Genomic DNA, 21,407 nt, shown 5'->3' on the forward strand with positions numbered 1-21,407 from the left:
CTCCTTCCACCGTGGAAGGAGTATAGAGGATGAGATCAGACCCAATTCTGACTTTCATATGGTTATAGGAAAACCAAGTGACCATAGATTTTGGATGTTGTAAGCTGGCAACAAATGAACTATAAATCTCAGAAGATTCTGATACCTGTTAAAATGGGATCGTCTGCCTCAATGTTTGAGGCTTTTCTATGAGATTTAGCTGAGGGGGTGCAGCCAGTTAGTTAGACTATGAACTAAATGAGGCTAATGTCTTTTCCTTGGTCAGACATTGTTTCTTTGAGTGTTAATTGCATGTCTATATTTTAATTTTCTTTCAACATAAATAATGACGATAATATCTAAATCATAATGGTCTTCTGTAACTGAATCCAGGAAGGATTGTTAACCACTATGCTTTTTTTGTGTTGGACTGCATTTGAGAAATGGGGATAACAAGATTTGGTTTTCATAAGGCAAGTAGCTGAGCCTTTGACATCCAATTTGGAATATTTGTCTATATGATACATATCAGTAAAGCAATTTGTATCCAGTTTGTATCTGAGAAACCGGCATATTTCATGACTGTTATAACTGATTTAGAAACCAACTTACCGGATTGTCCTATGTACAGTATAGAGCAATGGGGCTGCTGTACTGTGCCAGGGAGGAGGAAGAATGGAGACTTTTTTTTTTTTTGCAAATGTCTCCGCTTTGGAGAAGCATTTAGAGAAGCCACAGGAATGCCAGAATTAACAGCCTGAATGCAGAATATAAACTTAAGGAGATGGTGATGGATTGTTTTATTCTTTTATTAAGACTCCATACTGTGCTGTATTTAGTGTAGGTTACCATAGTTTCCTGAATATGCAGTCATAACTGTGAAGGGACTGAACGAAAGGGGTTCTGAGATGAAACTAGGTCTAAAAAGAATATGAAGATTGACTAAAAGCTTTAGTCTTCTAAAGGAATATTTTATGTGGCTCAACTAAGCTATATAAAATCGTAAATCTTAAATCATATACTCAAATCTGCACTTCTATTGTGGTGTCATAAAGCCCGTAATAAACATTTGGGTTTTTTGTCTACTATGAAAATGCTGTGCTGATGCATTTTGCTGTGAAATGTGGTAGGCTGAGGTCATGGAGATATTATCAGATCTTTCATCACCATGCATCCAGGCAAATAGAATGTGAAAATCAGTTTTCAAAGCCCAAACGTCTGAAATGTCACAATGGTTTCTGAGTTTTAAAGCTTGAAATTGCAGCTCTTAGTGAAATGCCTTGTGCCGCACTGTTAACATTTGTTAGATGGCAGCAAAAAGGCCAGTTAGAGTAATCAGGATGACTTTGTTTGTGTTTGTTTTCCTCTTCCATTAGTCTATGACAAAGTATGAAATTTGCCATTTTAACCATAACTACCCCATTAGATCTCTCGTCTCTTCCCGAGTTTATGTGGAATTCTGAATTCAGAGCAATGCCCATCTAGATGATGGTTCTTGTCCTAAACCAGGTGATAGAAACACACCGAAGGAAAGCACATATGTGTCTAGAAAGCACAAACATAGTAAGTTTGGACAGTGAGAAATTTGGTGATATGAAGATATCTTATGCTGTATGACCAAATGAGACAGACTGGGGAAAAAACCCAAAACCATAAGTGGTTAAATAATACCTTTGTTTTGTTTTGTTTTGTTTAAAAAAAAAAAAAAAAAAAAAAAAAAAAAAAAAGAAAAATGTCACTTTATCATGGGGGAAAGCCAGGATATGTAAATAGAAAAAAGAATGTTTAGTGTCACGGTATGACTTGGGAGTGGTGCTAAAGCTTAATCAGCCATATAGTTTGGAAACTTTCCCACAGCTGAATTGATGGCCAAGCCTCAAATAACCCAGGAATTGAGCTGAGATAAATTTGTGGATACTTACGTGGCTCGTCTCTCTCTTCCTAAAAGTAGGAAACAATTAGGATGACAATTTGCCAGGAAAGTCCTGCAACTTTCTTGTAAAAGCTGAAAAAAATTGCAAGAATGTTTTTGTAGGGTGTTCAGTTTCTGGATTTGTAATATAAGAAGGTCTAGCAGAAGAAATGTTAATGCAAGATTAGTCTGGCAGCTTTGATCCCGAAAGAAGAAAAAAGGAGTGCTGATTCTAAAGATTGGCTTCAATTTGGGGTTGACTTTGGAGTTGCTGGGGAGATTTCTCTCATCTAACATAAATTAAGCATCTAGGAATTCATTGTCTTTAATCAATGACAAGTCATTCTTACTGACATAAGCTCTGTCTATAGTTGGTGGTCACTTCCATGGAATGATTAATCTGTATTGTCCTTGACAGTTATTTTAGGATGGTCTGCATCATAGCCTGAAGATAGTTATCCCTCTCTGCTGTCTACAGGCAGCTTTGATGAGCAGCCTAGACTTACATACCTAATTTTTTGATGGCTAATGTTCTCCCTTAGTGACTCTGTAAGTCCATCTCCCATCCAACATGTCTGCTTTTAATAATCCAAAGTAAAAAAACCCTCCCATTCATAAATGTTCATATTAATTAGGTGTGAAAAATGACTATTTTGGATCAGTTCACTAGCACTTCGAGACTGTTTAACCACCTCTGAATGACCTAAGGCAGATTAACTGAGATAGAACAAGTGGGAAGAGGGAAAAAGAAGTACCACTTTTTGAACTATGGAAGAACAGGATGAAAATAGTTCCTTCTCTTTTGGTTTTAATATTTGTTTTTTTCCATCTCTTGAACTTGAAAATCTCATCAAACAATGTGTATGTATGGTGAACAGAGCTCTTGAGCAGAAGCAGTAAAAGTAAGCCATCAGTAGTTGGTCCTGCTTGTAATTTTAAGCCTATCTTTCAATCTACATACACTGGTAGGACTTCTCTTAATAGTCATTGAATGCATGCATGTCTGTGAAAGGACTTTTTCCTCCTTAATTATATGAATGCGAATAACCAAGCAGAAAGCAGCCATATGCAGATGGCCTGAATTCCAGCTGTGTCCCCTTTACCTGGTCAGCACAGAGAGCTAGCTAGCCTCAAAAAACAACTCAGGTCTGTGTAAGGTAGTGAGCAGGAAGCTGCCTAGAGCTAATTAACAGGAAACACTAGGTAAAATAGTGAATTAGGAGGGATTTCCAGCAATAAGACAGTTCTGACCAGGAAAAGGTTGTGAATAGTGTTTCAGAAATAAATTGGGGGGAAAAAAAAAAGGTACTGGAGTTGCTGACCTGCGCTCAGTATGCTCTTTGATCCCACTGAAGGATGGGTTTAGTCCTGATGCTTGATTCAGAGGAGTGATACGAGCATCAGTGTGGAGAATCAAACATATAGCCTGTATGTCTTCCAGTACATTAGTTATTTTAAATGTGTTTGCTTGCAAACGCTTTGTAAATCTGTGATGATGTGGAGCTGTTTTGGTGAGTTACTTCTAGGACATCATTGTGCTAAATAATTGTAGTTTATAAACAAATTCACTGTTGGGGAGGGGAGGGGAAGATTATGTACTGCTTCTTTCCCATGCTTGAATACCATAAATCACAACACATTTTAGCAAGATGGCTAAGTGATTTTGCTTAACTTGAAGTTTGCTGAGCTTTTCTATTTGTAGGGGAGTCCTTAAGATGACATTCTGTTGCTCTCGCCTGGCAATTTTACAGTGTTTTGTTGCTTAAAGGGTATTGCAATCTTCTGGTAATGCTGAACTCCTCTTGCTGTAAACCTAAAACATACCGATTCCCTGGAAAAGGGTTTACAGTTGTCACAGAATCGATTCCCAGGAGGTGCAGGAAAAGCAAGCACTTTGATTTGACATGGAGTTTAGGATCTTGGGGATAAAAGTCACCCAAAGGACTAAATTATCTAAGTCAGTCCCCTGCCTAGAGCAGGACTGATGTTATCTTTCTGGATAGATGCTTGTTGAATTTGTTCTTACAAATCCCTAGTGCTGAAGACTTCATGTGTTGTTCTTCCCAGGCAATCGATTCTGCATTCTTATGATCAGAAACTCGTTAGTGTCCAACCTGAATCTCTCAGATGGCAGTTTAGGCCCATAATTTCAAGTTTATTGAATCTGGATATAAAACCAGAATACAGGGGTGGTAGGTTTGTTTTTTTGTTGTTTGTTTGTTTGTTTTTTTTTTTCCTATAAGATCTTTGATTGACAGGGTGGTCTTAACTCTGTTTTTTTTTGCTTGTGACTGCTTGACTCCTCTTTGTCCAAAGTCATATATATATATATATACACACACACACACACATATATATTTATACATATTAGATAATATAACATATACAACAGATACACAGTGACAAGAATGTCAAACCTTGTTCATCCATGGCTCTCATGAAATAAAAGTCTGTTCCTGTCACCATAGTCGTCTGTGCAAATTTAGCATTCTCCAGGCACGGAGTGGTATCAAGAACTGATTCTGTTTTTTGCTGGTAGGAAAATGCAGTACATTTCTAGAGGTCCAAAGAGAGATCCAGCAAGGATATTTTTCTGCTAAAAGCCTGTCTGCCTATGGGCAGCTTATTGAGGCATGAGACTTCTGCTCATGAAAATGTGATCCTTTATTGAGAAAACGAAAACTGTGATCTGGTGTTCTGGTTTTGTGCTCTTTTTTCGTTTCCTTTTGATTGGCAAGAAACGAGTACACACTTTAATTACATCTGGCCTTTTTACAACATGACTAAGCTGTCCAACAGATGTCTGCTTTGGGTCCTAACAGCATGAACATATGACAGGGAGGCAAACAATAATCTCAGGGAGTTTCATCCCTCTTGTTTTTCATGCAGATTTGGTCACACTATATCAAACGCCCATGCAAGTTCTTCATTCTTTTGGAGAGTAACATTGCCAACAAGTAGCTTCTGAATCTGGTCTCCTCTTACAATAAAGCCCTCTCTGGGTAGACATCCTCGGATTGCATCTAATTGCCGCTCATAACCTGATGATGCGCAAAGGAATCGAAGCTTTATAGGCCACACTCCAGCAGAAATCTTTAAGGAGGACTAGGAAATGGATACCATCAGGCCAGATTTGGAGGACTGGAAATAATTTACCCATAACTTTTGATTTAATCTATCTGTCTGTTCAAATTCATCTCTCATCTAATCAATCTGAACAAGAGGGCCGAAATTCTGGAAATAGTGTGTTTATTAGTTTAAAAAAATAAATAATAAAAAAAGTTCTGGAAATATGTTTTAACAAGTTGTTGAGTTAGCAATTCTTTCTTACTCTACAGCCCGACTCTGCCACACCTACTGTAACTTTCATCTCCAGCCAGAAAACTTCAAAGTCCTTCTGAGGTCAAGGGCAGTGTGGCAACATATATTAAATCAAGAGTTCCCAGATCAGTGTATGTTCTTGGATGTGGACATGGACTGCAATGTGTGATGACATTGTAGAAACTAGACTAAGCTAGCCACTCGGAGGGATTAATGATTCGGGGCTGTACCAGCCTGCAGAGCTGAGAGGATTTTGCTGTTGTTTTATTGGTTTAACTACTGTGATTTAAAGAGCAGAAGGCATGTATGTGACTTCAGTATATTGTTGTGCAGCTTGCTTTATTAGATCTACTCATTGGTGAAATTCATGTAATGGTGCCGCACAACCTAACTGGTAAGCAAAATCCACTCAAAGCAGGGCAAGAAAACAGTCTTTTTCCAAATGTACCTTTATCAGAAACATAATGAAAACCTGGTTTGTAAGGTGAAACAGCCATCTCTAATAATAGTAAGCTTGCAGCAATGCTCTGAATTGGTTGGTTTTGCTACCACTTCTAGGTTTTGTTCTGTTTGGTATAATCTTATTTTCCATTCACAACCATCATGTTCTTTCTGTCCTGAGAACAAAATGCAAGCTAGTTTTTGCCTGATGTATTTCTGCTCAGAGCAGTGTAACCCAGGTGCTTATCTTCATTAGGCAGCAATAATGCTTGTCACTTTTCCTCCAAGCAGGTTGGAAAAAAGCATAATGAAAAATTTACCTATTTCGCTACAGAAATAAAACCAAAGCCTTATAGTTACTGACCAGAGTTTATACATTATCAGATGAAACAATATTCTGAAATTGTCTTCTTTAACCTTGGAATTACCAAAACTCACGGTGATAAAAAAGAATTTTCACAAAAATGGAGCTGCGTTTGAATCTACAAAATAATATGCACATAAAACCTGCTTCCATCCCTCAAAACCACAAGCACTTAAATAAGCTTTTAAGTAAGATTTTCATTACTGTAAACTTCCTCTAGTCTCAGTAGAGATAAACAGAGGGAGGGCATCTTGGCTTTTGGGTGCACTGAATCATTTTCTGGAATTGCCTATCTGATGTAGGCACTTCAGTGAAGTGCGTACAGTTCGGTGTGGTGTGTTTAGCTAAAAAAGTGCATGGCCATGTGTGTACAGTATGCGGAGTACCTGACTATCTGCTTTGTGTGTGCAACTACACACTTCTAATTTTTCATAAAATTGTAAAAAAGACAGGGAAGAAAAATCTTCACCAAGTTTATGTGAATTTGGATGCATTATGTTCCCAGTCTTCCTACAAATACTATAAGGTGATATATCCATACAGTAGGCAATGTTTGCTTGAAAAGCTCTTTTTAAATCCCACTTCCAAATTAACTTAGAAACCTTGATTCTCAGGGTGAGCTTCGTTAACTAAAGAGAGAATAATAAAACTAATTCACAGGACCGGTAACTTGGCTTCAAATATCCAGTCTAATTGCCCCAAAGTGCCAGGTAACTAAGTTGGAATGTTGATTCCTCAGAAAACCTCCTTCCCAATGAATCACCCTCTTTGCTTCAGGCAGAATTTTGCTGTTCTTCAAGTTTCCCATCCACCTCTTGGCCCTTCCTAATTTGGTATGGGTGCCAATCCGTCATAATTAGAGTGAGAATACAAAAACATAATTCAAGTGAACTCAAATAACATTTCTGAACTTCAGCTAAAGCACAGTTTAGATTTTCAGCCCAGTTTCAGGTAGTTTCTATTTTTGCCAAACAAATTACCTCATTGCTGAATAAAATGGGTATCTTGCTTCATCAGCATTGCTCTGTGAAAAAAAAAGAAATTAATCAGATTTCCTGCCGTTCCATTAGCTATTTTTTTTGTTTCATTTAATATTTCAGCTGCCTTCAGAATGATTTTTCTAATACCAAAAGGGCTTAGTCAATTTTCAGGACTAACTACTTGCAAAATGTCAGTTTAATAAAGCAGGTTTATTGCTGGAACTTGGCACAAAAAGAAAAGCTGAAGCAATGTAAAAATGTATTTTGATGAACTTTAGAAAAAAGAGGGGGGGGGGGCGCGGGGACAGTCCTGATTGTTTCTGAATGCCCTTGATTTCTGTGGCAACTGAGTCAGTTGAGGCTACTCAGCATTTTTGGTGTTTGCACTCTTCATGTACGGAAATCAGGAAGAGCAGTTGTATACCTGAAATGATAGACCATGCAGCCAGCCCTTATCCAACCCATCAAAACTGTCTGGTCTCCAGAGCAGATCTAATCACAGTGTGCTAAAAGGCCAGGACCACCACTGTCAGCAGAGGCATCTTTGGTTGGCATCTTTACAGTGTTATCCAGCTTTGCTTTAAACTTACATGGTTTAAATCTATCCATTGATAAAAAGTTTGGATATAAAGTCTGTCACAGAGTTTTTTCACATGTTATGTGTTCATAGGTAGGAAGCAAACAACAGTTGTTGTTCAATCAGTTTATTTGCAAGGATGCAAAAAATCAGTTTCAAAAGAACTAAAACTATTAATACAAAAAATTACTGAAAAAGACAAAGTCTTTTAAATTTCTTATTCTGAAATAAAATTTCAAGTCCAAAATGCATTTAAATTAAGTATATTAAATATTTTAAAAGGCAGAAATACAATCAAACCGGGAAAATCCCTCAAAAATCAGACATGGAGAGAAATACTAATGTTTTAAATAGTCCTTTCAACTGATTTTGCTTTTTTTTATTTTACAGAGAAAGTCCATTTCATTCTGGGTCAGCTCCAAAAGAGATTTCTTTTCATCCATTTGTAGACTATCACGCTCAGGTACCATTCTGGCCTGTGTCAGCCACCAGTGTGCCGCTGGAGTGCTGTATAGAGTAGGAGCGTATCGATGCCAACCGAAAGGACAGACAGCTCCTTCTCAGAGCTTTTCCCCTCTTTGCTTTTGCCCCCACTGTAGCCAACCTGCTTGTGTAAGGTGAACGCTTAACTTTCCCAGACAGCCTTGTCTCAGGCTTCTTTAAAACTGCTAAATGAAGGAAAAGAGGACGGAGAATTCAGTTTTGCGTGCGTGTTGGTTTGGCGTGAAAAACTCTCTCACCTGCCATTCATCAGAAATAGTCACCAGCTGCTCCCAGGCTAACGTTACAGTGTCAATGGGAGGTCTTTAGCATGAGACCGAGAACAACATCTTTGCCAAGATGTTAAAAAATGGAGTACAGTGAAACTGGAAACTTCCCTTGATAGTGAGCACATTATCTAAGCATCTTATTACAAATTACGGAGAGCCCTTTTAGCCATTTTTTTAATGTCTTAAGGGGATTTAACTAATTAGGCACAAAGTCTTATGCTCGGGATTTATTCAATCATATTTTTTCACTTAAGGTATGGCAAGTTGTCTGTTTTTTTCACGTTCTGGTGGTCATTTGTGAACGCGGCAGATTTAGCTGGGAGGAGCCCAGCTGCAGTTACTAATAATGTTCAGCAGTGCTGACTCCTCACACTTGCTGTGCACAACAAACTCCTGCTGGAGTCAGCTGAAGACCCGCGTTCTTGCTAGTGTGCAGTTCTGGCCTTCCTGTTCAGACTGACACTGTCACATAGCATCAGTGTAGCTGTAGGACTAGATTTTGAGTATACAAGGGTGACAAAGTTGGGTCATCAATGCTGCTGTTGCTCCTCTCATTTGGCAAACAGGAGCCCACCACCTGCCTGATAGTCCTGAAAAGCTCCAACTTGGAGTGCAGAACCAGCAACTTAAGGACCTTGATAGGCAACAAGGACATGCCTTTACAAACCAGCCTGGAGTATCTCAGTTAATGATCTAGTGCTTAGGTACTTGAAGAAGGCAGCATGGGTAGCTCAGTTTGGGGTTGGACTGCTATGCCTTTGTAGAACACATTGTCTCTCTTATCAGTACTAAATCACATAGAAACAGCGGCTGGCCCTGGACTTCTGCACAAATCCCACAACTGTCCTTAGACCATGGAAGTGACCTATGAAAGGTCACTAAGAATAGAAGACCTATTGTGTGTGGATTTTAATAACAAATTTTAAATGTATAGAGCTCTGGGGATAGATTGCAAACCACTTTTAATCTGACAGTTCCCGCTGTTTTCGTTGAGACCTCTATGATCTCACAAGCATTTCCACAGCAACCAGTAGTAAAGTCACTGAGATCTTTGTATTTAAAGTAGGATCATACAGCAGGAGAGTGTAAAGGATATACTGGAGAGTACTGTGTGCCTTCAGCCTCTTGGACCTGGGGAGGGAGAAGCAGCTTTGCAGACTCACACGGCTAGTCCACCTTGTTCATGTATCTGTCTGTAAAAATCAACACCGTTTTCTGGGTTGAAGAAATGCAGAAATATATTTGATGAATTAAATTGTTTGTTACTGTCAGGTGCTACTTAGCTTATAAGGGTTTTTTGAGAAGCAATTGTTCTTAAAGAGCCAAAACCATGTTGCTGTACTTCCATTTCAGGGTTAGCTAATTTAAATAACTTTAAAAACTGTTAATGGTCAAATCCCCCAGTTTTTCTAGACTTATGAGGTGAAATTTGCAATTGTTTTTTGACGAGGCATGGACTCCTCCGTTACGTAGAGATCTGTGAAAGTCTCCCTTTGTTTTCCTGCCTAGTAGTTAACTCAGAAATCCAGCCATATTCATCCAAATGTTGTCTCCTGTCCACGCAGCAAAACTTACCCTTTTGCCTATTGAACTGGGTGGTGTTGAGGGCCATGCATAACAGCACTTCACTTCATGTAAGGCATAGGGAGACATTTCCAGCACATTCATTTAACCTACAGGTTTAGTTAATTTAATTCAGAAAACCAAGCTGCAGAAGTACTAAAATTTCACTACTCTTGACTTTTACTGAACATGTTGCATGATATCTCAAACAACCAGAATCATCTGGCACCAACTGTGTTTGACTTACTGTCGTAGTAGAAGGTGTATAGAAAAAAAAATCAATATCTGTTTTGTTTCACAGTAGAAGATCTCAGCATTTTGCAGCCTAACATATATTTTAGTGGTTTCATTGCACCACTAAAGGTCAAGTACCATATCTGTGCCTGTGATTTCCTGTACTGCTTTAAAGCACATCCAGGGCCTGTAACTCTTTAAGCTCTTTAAGGGCACAATCCTGTTATAGTGAAACAAATTGAGGTATTTTTTGATGGCCAAAAATGGAATGTAAAAAAAAATAATTTCTGCAGTAGTTTTGGAGGTTTCCCTCAACTTTTTCTCATTTTCACATGTAATATGTAGCAGTGGTTCCATAAACTATGTGCTTAATTATAAGCTCATGGCCTGCCAGGGACTCAGATATAACAGACATGAGATCTGCATGGTAGCAGTTTGTCTTTTTATTAGGTATTTCTTGATTATAGATGTTGCAGTGCTTTTAAAGGAATTTCAGATCTTGCATATTTTCTTAGTGCTGTTTCCTGACTCAATTTATATTCAGTTGTGCAAGTCACGTTGTATCTCTGGTTTGTAGTATTTATGTTCTCCACGTCTTCTATTTGTCTGTTACCTGATATGTTGTATTTTCTTATTAGGAACTTATCTGGTGAAATATTTGACACCACAATATCCCATACAGCTAATTCCAGACAAATTTATAAAAATCAGATAAACCCCACACTTGTTTACTAACCACTTTTGCATTTTATTGACGTTTCTGGTTCTGCCTGCTTTCATTCTTTATTTGCTGTGATGAAGGTTTTACGCTCCCTGATTTATTTGGTGTAGAGTACCATTATACATATGAAAGGTACAATATAAATCAATCAATAATAATAATAAATAAAGCAAAGTTAACATTTCACTTCATGATTTTTCTAAGCATCAAAACACAAAGTCTCTGTTGACTGTCAGATATTAAATAAAGCACTATACAAACACACCATCACACACCTCTTGTTACTTATTTGATGCAATTAACTTCAGGCTTAAGGGTGGCCTCACACAAGTTTATGACATGTCTTCTGTTGTCCTATCTTTTACTTTTAAACTGTATCTTGTAAATCAGTTTCTATTATAATTCTCATAAAAGAGTATTTCATTCAATAAAGTTTATGCGTGACGATATCAGATAACAGTACCCAGTTCCCTTAGCTTGTCTGAGCTGTGTAGGATGTGCGTATCTCATAAATTGCTCTCCCTGTTTGATGATGCATCTATGGCTGCTTGAAGGAAACTGTATTTTTGTTAAGTTGAGAAGCCTGTAATTCTTAAAGTGATCCCTGAACCTTATTTAATGCTGCAAAACACTACAGGAAAGAAGGTTGAACTTTAATGTCTGCAAGGGGGAAAGTAATAACTTTCCCCGTCTCTTCTGTGTGACTTGGGCTATGTGATGAATGCAGAACCTTCACTCACAAGGTTTTCCTGATATTATACACTTGTAGCAAATAAGGTTAGAACCTTTAAAATATAGCATTTAGTAATGTACTGGAAATAGCTTCTTCTCGATTCCTTTAAAGGTCACTGCATTTGCTTTTCAGTCGTAATTTTAGTTCAGGCCTCTACAGAGTAGAACTGAGAACACGTTTGGCAATGTTCTCTCAATTTCCCCAAGACTGAAAATAAAATGGCATGGGACATTCATATGTAGTGAACAAGTGTGTATTTCGCGTGTGTATGCTTGTATGTATGCATCCAGAAAAATCTTCAAGTTTGGGAGTAGGTTACTAATAATCAGGCATAGACACATGAGACATAATCAGTTTAATATTCACTGTTTCCCTCAAATCTTCCTTAGCATGATCTCACTCCCTTCCACCGCCCAGAGTTCATGGATCTCCAGCCTCCCCAGCTAGGGAACAGGCCTGTTACTGACTTTGTAATCACATTTTGCTTAATAATATGGCCTTGCTGTGGAAAAAAAAAAAAAAAAAGATGTGCATTTCTTTAATGATTTGGTTAGGGCATCCTAAGATGAAGAAAGGCATTGAAGAGTAAGAAGTGGCTGTAAGGTATATTTTTCCCTCCCACACTTAGAAAATACTCTATGGCTAAGAAAGCAGGGTGTTTCATAGTTGGCCTAAACTTGCCAGTGATGTTAATGTTTATTAAGAATTAAAGTTTACACATTAAGGACAGATGTGGAGTATTTGGGTAAGGTATTACATGTCACAGTAGGGTTAGAAGATGGATGTTAGGAGCATCTATGAAGTATGGGCTGGGAGAAGTAGTGTTTCACCTGAAGTGACATGGAAGAGAAGCGGTGAAGATTGGGTTGTGTGGGAAGGTCATGGAAAAGTCACATAGGCTCAGATCCAAAGAATACTTGAGGCTCCAGACTTCCAATTTCAGTGCAGAGAGTAGGAGCCACAGTAGCTGTCTGGAAAGGGGCCATGGTGCTGGAGGTCATTGTTTCAATACCTAAGTTTAACAGATTCCTCTGAGTGGATGCTGGCACCCTGAGCTCATGTGCCTTTGCTCTTGGCCTGGGGAACGGTTGGCAGCTGAGAAGAACATGTAAATTTTTAGCTGAAATAGGTCTTGAGCCATAATACTTTTTACATGTAAACTTATATTTTAAGGCTCACCCTAGGCTTATAAAACAAATGCTTTTTTTTAAAGCACGTACATCAAGTTAGATGCCAGCTGGATTTTCCCAGGAGAAAATTCATATTCAGTGACTGAAAGGATTTATTCTCTGTTTACATTTATGAGATTTGGCAACAGTTAATGGAAGTAGAAAAGTCAGCTATCTTCCTTTATAGCAGGTAACTGTATCTCTTTAGCTGATCAAGACTTACAAATATCTTCCCAGTTGATTTATTCATGTTAACATTACTACTGGTCTATTTTGAAACTCAGAAGATTGATGCCAATTTTCATTTTTGTAAACGAAGGGGGAGAATTAGTTTTGTCAGCTACCAGCTAGTAACTTTCCAAGTAGTATGTTTGGGGGGTTTCACTGGACCATTTAGAAGATGTTTGGCCTGTTCTGTATTAACCAAAGGACTCAGAGCGGTATTTTCTAAAGTGACTGTTGAGAATAGCTGATAGTTTAGGTGTCCAGCTGAGACAACTGGTTTTCAGCTCTCAGGTGCTTAGTATGTGGAAATGTACCCTCTTTCAGATGTGTTTGCCTGAGCTCCAAATTGAAGTAGACTGCTTATTGGTGATCCTTTCTACCAAATCCTTTTTCTCCTCAGATATTCTCTTTGCTCTGAAAGCACCTGTGCTTGAAAGCTGTGCTGGAAATCCTGCCACAGGGTGTTTGCTGTAGCTGAGTAAACTCTTGGATGCAGTCCTTTAGCTCATATGGATGGTAATCGACTGGATCAGATTGTGTTTCAAAACCACTTGATCCTAGAAGTGTGGCAGATGACTGTGAGCTGATGAACAAACCATACCTGCATGTGGAGAGGAAGCCTCATTCTGAAAGTTGTGGCACCCTTTAAAAGGCTTTTATTTCTCTTGTGCTGTGGTGATCCAAGATGGTGATTCTCAACCACTTCATATCACTGTTGGATTCTCAGAGATCTTGTGGAATGACACACACTCTCATTTATGTGAAAACACTGTACATTTCACTGTCTGATATGTCTTTTATGGACCTGCTGCAGAGTATCGAAGGGGGCATTGTAGACAACAAGTGGTCCAGGACTGCACTGTAAGAAATCACAGATTAAGTCTGTTATGCTTTCCTGACTGGTTTACTCTTTTAAGCTCTGTCTCAGTTTACGTGCTCTGCATTCAAATCTAATTTACAAATATACCTGATTAATCACCTCAGTGCATTTGCTGGGTGAGGCAAATATGCTAAAGCTACAATTACCGCTTTAAAAAGGCCCTAAACCATTGATCCCATCCTTCTAAAAAACACTCTGCGCCACAGCCGGAGCACAAGCCACTTTGGAGATTGAAATACCATCATATATTCTCCTTTGCATCTATAAAGGCCTTGCAACCTGAAGACAAATTTCTTTGCCAGCGTCTTGACTGGAGGAGCTAACCCTGTTTCCCATCCCTCACAGTGCAGAGTGCTGTCGGCCTCCCAGCACAGAGGGGCCGTAGAATATATTATTCCATTAACACTTGTCTGTGTTCTGTACTCTGCATATTAAAGCAACTGAGGAGATCAATTATCTTCAGCTGGGGATACTAAGCCTTATTATGTCTTTTTTTTAATGTTTATCCAGAGCGCTATGAAGTTTCATTCTCCAAAGGTAGCAATCAACAAAGATAAATTGAGTGGCAGAAAGCAGCTACTTAACTAACCGCTTTCTCTACTTGGCGCAGAGGTCTGAATTCAACAGAGGTGAGAGTCTAAAATGAAAGCTAAAGGAGGGGTTGGGAGGCAAAAATCAGCCAGTTGAGATCACAGAGAAAGAGACGTTAATGGCAAAGATCACACGCAACAAAACCAAACAAAATGAAGCAGCTAAAGACAGTGATTATATAGATCTGAGCAGACTGTTGACTATGTGGAATTGCAATTATCTCTCGGGCTCCTGGGACCTTGCTCAGGGAATCATTACTACAAAACTAAGAAGATTGTTCTCAGGTGCAGAACATATTGATTTTGCTGTTCTCCAGCATCTTGCAAAGCAACTGACCATGTCATTTAAGTGTTCGTTAACCAAACACATCAATAAACATAAAACTTTCAAAAAAGTAAAAATCACCTCATAAATAATTATAAAGGAGTGAATTATTACCTAGGAGCAAGTGTAATTGATGTCATTATAAATAAACCACAAAATATATCCTGTCCCAAGCTTAAAAATGTATGAAGGCATCCATCTACCTTGTTAAAAAATGATAGTTTATCTTGCCAGGAGGACAGCTTTCATAGCTGCCTGATTGGAAGAGGTGTGTGCAGAGAAGAGATTACATTGTAAATATTTTTTATTTGCTTTATTTTTCCTCTTTTTTTTTTTATTTTCTTTTTTTTTTTTTTAATTTTTATGTGAATTCAAAGCTTATAAAGAGAGAGGGACAGATAACATTTGTTACCGCCAAGCTGTGGGGAGGGCAAGAAGAGTTTCTCTGTGCAGTTCACATCAGCCCTGACCCATGGTGCTCCAACTATTGTAATCCTTGACCTTTGAAGAGCAGCTGTCAGTAACGACAGGCCTTTTTCCCCCTAGGGTTGTGTTTTTTGTTTTTTTTTTTTTTCTTCTCTGACCCAAGGACTGCAGGGACAAGCAAATTCGTTTTGAATGTGCAATGTGAGGTAATCTGTAATGGCAAAGCACTCACATCCTCTGTTCTCCAGTATTGCCTATTCACCCATAACTGCAATTAACAGTAGTGAGATATTAATGCAGGAGGAAATGAGACCCTTGGCTCTGTGTTGACCGATGTCCCAACATACCTCTTAATCAGGCGCCCCTTCTTCTCCAAATAGTGAGACAGAGACAAACCCACAGGGTAGGTCAAAGGGGTAAAGATGAAGGCTTTAGATTTTCGCTGACTAGTAAGCGAAAGGGACAAATTATTCTGCTTGGTAATGGTGGTCTTTTACCGCATATAATTTCGTACATGAAAGAAAACAGTTGAACACTTTCTTTGTGTGTACGCTCATTTAAATGAGCACAAATCCGGGACTGACCAACTCCAGAGAAGTCAGTTGAAGATTGTCACTTGGATGTGAGATAGGGCTCACATGTTCATTCAAAGGAGAGCTTTTAATAAACTTGGAAGCTTCCACAACTTGTCGTCTCAACTGGATGGGAGAGTCTCTCCATTTCCTTCCTGCATAGATCCTTACAGCAGCATGCCCCCTCAGGGCTGCCAGATTTGGCTGTTTATGGATTTTACATAAACTAGAGATGTGACTTCACATTGTGGGATTCTGTGAAATGTGATATTTCTTTATCTAGTGGGGTGATGTATCAGAAAACAGTGGTTTCTGTTTTAAAAATCTCCAGTGAAGAATCCGAAGGGAAACTGATTTTCTTTTAATTTTGTACGTGTCCAGTGATATGTTTCTTTTCAGGTCAGATTAGTGCCAGCCTGTGGCTCTGCTTGAACCCTTGCATGTCCTGGAAGATTTCAGTGTCAAAAGGGATGTTGGTTGCTTTGACTTCCCAGCAGTTTTTGCTTACGGTTATTCACATTTCTCTCCCGCATTGCACCCCCTGGCTTCTCTGGGGTGTCTCTTTTTTTCAGCTGTATTTTCACAGAGAGTCTTGAGACTCCTGTTCACATAATAAAATCTGAGTTTTCTCAGAGAAGATATTCTGATTTTTTCATCCTGGTTCAGGAGTAAAGCCATTGTCAAAACATCAGACTTTCTCTTAGGCATTTCAGCATTCTTTGCTTCCAAAGGCGTTCCATAAATTGAGAGTTCCATTTTGCTGTCAGTTTTGGACAAGCTTAGGAGCACATGGGCACTGCCTTGGAGAGATGAGAGTATGAAAAAACAGAAATGGAGGCAGGGTGAGGGATTAATACAGAAAGTCCCATGAAAATGTTCCCGTGGTAATTGCACGGGAAATCCCATGGATATAGTGGTTATAGATCAGTCTGGGCAGAGAGGTGTACTCAGAGAGTATGTTTGTCATGCATCTTATTAGTTTTATTTCCTTTTCCTACGCAGACTCTTTGTTTATGAATTCACTTTATTCATACAAGAACTTCTTCAAACATTTTTCAGAGCATCTGGATTGTTTTGGTTTAGACAAATTCAGAGATTGTATTTGTGCAAGAGATAACTACTGGCAAAGGAAGAGTGGATATGGTGAGCGGAGGAGGAAAGAAGAAGGTGGAGGAATGTAGAAAGGGAATGGGGAAAGAGAAATAACTAGGAAATGGATGGAGAGCAAGACTAATGGAAGTGTGTGAGCTGCTTATTAAAAAGATACTCTATTTTTTGATTCCATGTATGACACTGGGTTCCCAGATAATGCTGACCACTCAGTCTAGTGACACTTCTGGAGGTGCTACCAAGCTAAAAAAAAAATCTGAACAACAAACCCAATAATAATAATAATAACAGATATACCAGACTTGGTGGGTCATCTGTTTACCTTACCTACATAAGTTTTTCTCTGGAAGGGCCTTTTGTGCATAGACTGTTTTGGAAGTGCGGTTTACCAGCTTGGCTTACCTTATTTTAGACAGCAATTTTTTAGTGTCTAAAGTCAAACCTACTCTAAATGTCATATTCTTTTCATAGAGGTCACAACCATGACAAGCTTTAAGTTTTCACTGCATGGCACCGTATAGCTTAATTAATAGAGTTGGCTGATGCAAGGTCTCAGGGGTCTCACTCCTACTGGATTTGCATTATTGTAACAGTAATAATTTAAGTGTGTTTGCAATCTACAAAAGAGGAGGAGGGGATGGAGCACAGCTGTCAAAAAGTAAATTCAGTTCATTAAAAAAAAAAAAAAGTGATCCGATCATTTGACTGATTTATCAGTTGATGTGAAACAAGAGACAGTGTAATATTGCAGCTAACTTAAAGCAGGAAAATGGGTGAGCTCCGGCATAACCAGCACTACAGAGAAGTGATTAGAGAACTGCATACTTTCATATTGCAAGCCTGAAGTTAAGAAGTAGATTACGCCGTTGAAAAAACAGGGAGTTGACTTGGATCTGCAAAGCTTCAGTTTTGAATTTGGAGCTTTTTCCTTTGCTTTTCTAGACTGTCCAGCATTCCCTCCAGCTCCCACAACATTTCCTGGCACTGTCTCCATAACCCTGGTTGGAGGAGCTTATCTAAAGCTCTCCATTGGGGAATGGAAATAGAACATATAGTGCAAGTTCCTTGGCTCATCATTCGCTCTGACAACAACCACAGCAACAACAAGAAGCTGGACTTATTTTTACTACTTGGCAATGGAAGAGCTTTGGGAAGAAAACATTTCTGAAATTACATTTGCATTAAAATTTGAGAAAACATTCAGGGGGGAGCACAAGGAAGTATATTTAATGGTACATTAAGAGACCTCTTTTCAGTTAAGCAGAGGCATGCTTGGGAATAACATTTACCCCTGGACAAATCCACAGTGCAGCGAACTAAAACTGAACCTGCAGTTGAATTCCATATCCACAAAAGTTGTTAGCAAATCAGGCCAACAAAGAGGGGAGGGCAGCCTTTGAAACATGAACCAGAATGAATTTCCATTTCAGCTATCACATCTCAGTAAAAAAAGTTATGGGTTTTACCTTCCAGTCATGCAAAAATCTTCTATATCAATTTGTATCTTTTGTGTAATAATGGGAGGTTCTGTACTGAGGAGTGATACTGTACTGACTCACAAGTTAGATATTTTTGACAGACTAATTATCTAGATGATAAGAATAGTTCCCACACTTTGGAATAATAAGAAGAAAAAGGAGCAAATTAACATTTTTAAAGTGCATTTGTAAAATAATTGTTACTCATCACTTCTCGCAGTTAGCACTGTATTAATTATCTCTGCCTAGTTCATTTGCTCAGTTGCACCTAATGTAGACAGCAGCTTCTGGAAACAAAAACTGTGTTTAGTGAGAAGATTAAAATTATTGGAGGAAGTCTGAAATGTATTCATTTAATTCTGCTGCCTGAACTTTTTCTAAAAAAGACTTTGTTAAGCTATAGGGTGAAATCTTTATTTTGCTCCAGATTTGGAGAGATTTAAATGAGAGCAGACTCTGATACGTAGGTTTTCAGAATTTCTTTTATGTAGTGGAACATCTTGGTTCTGCACAACCCGAAAGTTGGCTGATTCTCACATTCCTAATGATGACGTGCAGGAAGCAGTTCAGCGTGTTGGCTGTTGATTTGTCAATAGCTTAATTCTCCATGACAACCTCCCCAGAGGAGTGAGAAAAGTCAATAGCACAAAGTTCACATCACCTTGGATAGCTGATGGGAGGCAAAACACAATAAAGAAGATAGACGCCATAAACTGTGATAGGCAATGATTAACCCATCAAACTGGAGAAATATAAAGAATCATTAAAATGACAAAATACAATGAGTCATTTGGTGCTGACCTAATTAAATAATATTCCAAAGGAAATCAGTGAGTTATAATCTGAGAGCCAGGGGAAAAAAGGCACTTGATCTAACTAGTGATTTCTGAAAAGTCCCTATAATTATGTTCCCCTGCTTGATATCTTTGTCATCTACCTGTAGCTCAATTCTGTGAATTTGGTTTTGGTCAGGACAAGCTTGATCCAAAGCCAGGCAGAGGCAGTGGAAAGACTCTGACTAACTTCAGTATGCTTTTTGGCAGAGCCAAAAAAACTGATTAGTGATCAATTTGGCAGGATGGAGGTTTTTTTCCAATTGGGATAGAAGAGTATTTTTTCACCCAGACTGTATGGTTAAGTCTCATTATCATTTCAGAGTCAACATGTTCTTTATTTCTAATGGCATTGGACATTAAGGTTGGCCTTGGAGGAAATTGAGATGAGAAGAGCAATATGGATTTCAGATCTATCTTACCCAGGCCCTGGGGCTCTGAAATTCATTTCTTTAACAGGAAAATTAGGGATGATTTGTTTTTGCCAGGACTTCATTAGTAGTAATTTGGTTTCATAACATAAAATCAGACTGGGTTAGTTCAGGTTTAAGTTCCATTTTGTCTGCGTGCTCCAAGTCTGAGGTTGAAAGTTCTTGGGAATGTTTAAATTCTGTTGATTTTTAGTAAAAATTGGTTTTTGTGAGCTTATTTCTTTGGAAGAAGTTGAAAAGATGTGGATGATCCAGACTTAATTTTCTGCTTCATACTGAAACGTTGTTACTCTTGTTGGTGTGCATCTTCCATCACTGTTACCTGTATTCGTTCTGGTGCACAGGGCTCCTGTACTCAGTCCCTGCAAGTTTAGCAGCTGATGAACAGTAGTATGGAAACAAATTTTTCTAGTTTCACTTCATGTGGGGAGACGGCATTTCTGATTTTACTGGTTTCATCGTCCGTATCTAGGCCACATATTGGGTAGACGTGAAATGGGGATCAAGAAGACAGATGACTACCTCTTAAGGAAGTTCTTTTAAATGTCCTGCTTTAATGCAGCTGGCCATATTGTTCACAGTGTGTGGTATAGTTTCACATGAGTTCATGTCACTATGTTGTTCTCACCAATTTATTATTCATCTCCATGGCTAAAATATTTATAGGCTGTAAGGTTTGTTTCTTCCCAAGCACCTGTAGTGTTTCTGCACAACAGTAACTTGGGCATCTGTCACAGCAGGCATATTTGGTGGTTTTGGCTGCTGTTCCACCATCAGTGACCCAAAAGGCTCCCTGAGTGACCTAATTATGAAATGATGCTGACCAATATCGCATTTACATCACTCTGTTAATGGCATTATTTTTAGTGTAACTCACTCACTCTCCTTCTGATCAATTAACCATGCCAACGTCTGCTGTAATGAATGTCAGGTCCCCATCAAATAAACCTCTCTTATCCATTAGTAATTACTGGCCATGGCCTTCATCAAAAAGAGTGAGCTGAAAGTAAATGTTCAGATGGTATTATTTGACTAATGTACCACTTGAATCTGACCTCTTCTTCGTTGTGCAGTATAGGCTGATAAGGAGTCTTTCAGAGACTTTACTCCTTTCTAGTGAAACATAATCTCTTTCATTAAAGTCTGAGTTATTTAATCACATCCTTTTCAATGAGGCCAGCTTTTCCTGCAGTCCAGGAAAAGACTGCCATTGTCAGGGGCTGCTTCAATCCCTCCAAACCCTCGTCTTCTTTCTTCTTGGTTGAGTTTCCATACAAAGTCCTTGTGGTTTTATTTTTGCTATTTTCCAGCTAGTTTTTCGTTCAGTAAAGCTTTCCCTCATTGCACATTCCTTACATCTGTCAGCTATTGTCACTCTTCTTCCTTCTGCCTTTCTGATGATCCTGAGTTTCAGTCTTGATAAGGCAGGTGGATGTTTTCCGGGCAGTTGAGGGAAATCACAAAAGTTCTGTTGTTCCACGGATGAACATGGCTTAAAACCTTCTCTCTCACTGCACTTCCCTGTGTAAAAATTTTTATTTTAGAGGTAGGATTGTGTTTGCTTGGAGATTAGGCTTTTGCTTTTACATTGTGTGTAATGAAACAAGTTTACAATTAAAAAACTGAGAAGGTTCAAATAGCTGCAAGTGGTCCCAAACTTTACCTACTATTACACATATTTTTAATTTCTAAATTGCTCTTTTTCTTCAAAGTGCTCTGTTTTCACTGTAAGCATCTCACCTCTAACTGCAAAGTTATTGATTTTTCCCCACC

This window comes from Athene cunicularia (genome assembly GCF_003259725.1).
Source record: "Athene cunicularia isolate RWA chromosome 3 unlocalized genomic scaffold, athCun1 chr3_part1, whole genome shotgun sequence".
NCBI classification, from domain to species: domain Eukaryota; kingdom Metazoa; phylum Chordata; class Aves; order Strigiformes; family Strigidae; genus Athene; species Athene cunicularia.